The following is a 3,609-nucleotide window of genomic DNA, read 5'->3' as shown; positions in this document are numbered from 1 at the left end:
AGTTGGGTGACTGGGCCCTGGGAGGTTTCCAGTCCTCCTGCCTTAGCCTGTCTACTCTGTTGGCAAGTCACCACATTACCATGGTAGGGCTCTAGGAAGTGGTCCATCTCCCTCTGCAGGTATTTGAGCTCCATAATATCCCACCCTACCAACACGGGGGCAGGAGCCTCTTCCAGCACTCCTAGTTCTATGCACGTCCCGCAGTCTCTCCGCTGGATGGGGAGACGGGCTACTGGTACCTTGAATGTCTGGGGCCCCATCCCTTGTAAGGCAAGGGTCCTCCCGGGACTATATCTGAGGGTGAAACGAGGTTGGCTTTAATTAATGACCCATTGGTCCCTGTGTTCATTTCCCTGATGAGGGTTCTCCCTTTTACCATTATCCAATTCTGGTGGGTAGCTATCATCTCCTCTGGGTTTGTAATCCTGTAGCAACAGGTATATGTCTCCCTCCTCACTGCTTACAGCTGTTGCATGGGTGACAGGCTTGGTGGCGTTGCTTAGCTTTGGGCAGTTAGGCCTGAGGTGGCCAGACTCCCCACAGTTATAGCAACTCCTCTTCTCCAAGTTGGGTGGCTTGACTGAATCTGGGGCTGCCCTGCACTCTGCAGGAGGTGGCCCCCTTTCCCAATTTGGGCCTGGCCCTCTCCTCCCCCCTTTTTGGAACCCTTTCTGTTCCTTCCCAAAGGAGGGAGGCCTTTTGTCCAGCCCCCCTCGATGTAGCAACAGCTGGACCACAATTTCAGCGGCCTCTTGGATTGTTTTGGGGTCCCTGTCCTTGACAGGGGTTTAATCTCCCTTGGGCATCGGGAATAGAATTGGTCCAGCCCTATGAGGTCCCAAAGGAGGGAGGCCTTTTGTCCAGCCCCCCTCGATGTAGCAACAGCTGGACCACAATTTCAGCGGCCTCTTGGATTGTTTTGGGGTCCCTGTCCTTGACAGGGGTTTAATCTCCCTTGGGCATCGGGAATAGAATTGGTCCAGCCCTATGAGGTCCAGCACCTGCTCTCTGGTGGCAGCTTTGGCTCTGTCTGCCCTATTAAGGAGTGAGTCCCACAACCAGGCCCCAAGCTCATTCGTTGACTTTCCCAGCTGTGGGGTCCCAAATTCATTCATTGACTTTCCTGGTTGTGGGGTGGCATTACAGAATTTTCACCAGAAATAGCCCGGTCCTAACCTAAACCATAAATGCACAGCCTCTTTAAAGGCATCATAATCACCCATTGACTCCGTGGGCAGGCTGTTCAAGATAACAGACAGGTCGCCCGTTACCTGTGCAGCAATATGTCTCATGAGCTCATTCTTTCCCAGCTTCCACCGGCACACTTGGTTTTCAAAGTTACTTAAGAACACTTCTGGATCATCTCCATCTTTGTAGTGAGGGAAGACTGGGGTGCTCGGTCTGGAGGGTGCATCCTGCACCTGCTGAATCGGATCGATCGGGACGCCGGTGTCTGGCTGCTTCTGAATTAGGTCAAGCGCACACTCATGCGTGAGCCTTGCCTCTTTGGCTTCATACTCGCACTGTGCTGCCTTCTCCGCTAGCCCTATCCTCCTCACCTCTAGCTCGTGCCTGCACTGGGCCTCCTGAGCTAGCTGCAGCTGGTACCTCCAGAGGTCCCACGCAGAGGGTGACCCCTCGGAGCCATCAGCGGTTGCTGACTGGAAGCGTGGAGATGTTGAGGCCTGATCATTATCACACAGGATCTTAATCAGGTCTTCTTTCTTTTGCTCCTTCCTCACTGGAGGGCCAGTCTCTTTCACTGCCTCTCTCACTTCGCCCATGCTCATGTGGTCATACTCGTCAGCCATCCTAGCTATCTGCACTGTCCAGTTGACCAGATGCCAAATTAGAAATTGTTTGCTCAAGGGTTTTCAGTGACTCTATTCCCTTCCCCAGATTATGCCTCCATGGGGGTGCCTCACATCTGGCTGACCCCCTTCCTGGAGCACACCCGGTAGCCTGGGGTTCAAACTGCCACCACCTAGGGCTGGCCTTGATTCTGGCTCTGCATCCCCTGGGTAACACAGGCCTAGTAGCCCTCGAGGGTACTTGACTCACTTCAAGCACTTGGGGGTGCTTCCCTCAGTCGGAAGTACAAGTAGTGGTCTCCCTTATTCAGCTGAACCAAGGGGACCCCAAGGCATACCCACACCTAATAAGTCTCCCACGCTAGGTACAAAGGAGAACTTTATTGGTTACCTCCTTTACCGGATCCACTAGTTGCTGGGTTGGAATAGGATACAGGGTAGAGCAATATCAGAGAAATCCCATAGCACAAACTGGCATGGCTGGGTAGCCTTTGATCACGCATCTGAGTTACTGCAAACTGTATATTTAGTTAGATCTCAGTTAGCTTACTCACAAGTATCATCCACAGGCAGGTGGAGATCCCCTCTGGAGGCAGGCACTTCCTTCATCATGAGTTTTGAAGAGAGAGAGCAAGTTTCAGATGGTCCAGCTCTTCTCTGTCTCTGAGTCTCTCTCATGGCTGCTTCCCCCCTCCTCTTGGGCAGTCGTTAACGTATATAGCCCTTGTGACCTCCTTTACCTGGTCCAATGGAGCCCAGCACCTATAGTCTGTCAGCCAACCAATTTGAAATGCATCACTAGTTGCTGGGCAGACTGGCAGTTCCTAGCTCCCCCAGGGAGCCCAAGCCCCTCACCCAGGTGTGTGAGGCCAGTCACGTAGGCAGAGGAAGCAGATTTCCTCCCTCCCTCAGGAATGTATCCAGCACAGGTTACCTAAAGAGATAGGGTAAGGTGTGTATCCTCTGCTGGGCCCATCCTAACCAAATTGTCACAGAGCAGCTTTTGGGGAGAAACAGAGGTGGCCTTCTGCAACACAGGACACATTCAGAAGAGAAACCTGCAGAGGACAAGCAGATGCTTCCAAACCCGCTAGGCTGTTTGCAGGCTGCATGCCTTGTGTGTCTGTGCAGTGCTCGGTGTTATCCCCTCACCCCCTGGCACAAGTGACAGTGCTAATACTGAACAAACGGCATATATTCTATAACCTCTACCAGCTGCACCCGGGGTAAATGCAGCCCCTTCTCACTCACCCTGAGCTGGGAAATGCAGGAGGAGGCACAGCAGAAAGGGACAGAGACCTTCCCCCATCACAGCAGACATGTGAAGGGCAAGCAGGCACCAGGAAGCGAGACTGGAAGGAGTCAGAAAGAAACATGAGTGAGGAGAACCCAGGCCAACTTCCCCATGCAGGGCTCCATCCTGCAGGTCCTGAGTGCCCGCGGGTGTGTCCAAAAACGAGGAAGTTATTAGAAAGCAGAATTGCTTTCAGTGAGACTGAGACATGCAGATGCCCTTGCTAGGAACAGTGAAAGCATCAAGTACTGAAGAGGACCTGAGACAGCCAGAGTGAGGTGGCTTTTCAGGCAGGCTCTGCCGCTGCCTTGATATGGTGGGAGCTTGCAGAGACATGATGGAGAGGCATGCTCATGCTGCACACACTTCCACCGCTGCAGCTGTGTGCTTCTTCCCTCCTGTTCCTTCTCCTCTGCAGTTGGGCACTCCCAACACAGGGTGCAGAGCGCTCACAGCAGTGCCAAGAGGTGTGTAAAGCTGCAAAGGAGAAAACCTCATACCTGT

This window comes from Alligator sinensis, unplaced genomic scaffold, assembly GCF_000455745.1.
Source record: "Alligator sinensis unplaced genomic scaffold, ASM45574v1 scaffold1280_1, whole genome shotgun sequence".
Classification (NCBI taxonomy): domain Eukaryota; kingdom Metazoa; phylum Chordata; order Crocodylia; family Alligatoridae; genus Alligator; species Alligator sinensis.
The sequence above is the reverse complement of the archived record's forward strand: the minus strand, read 5'-3'. Positions refer to the sequence as shown.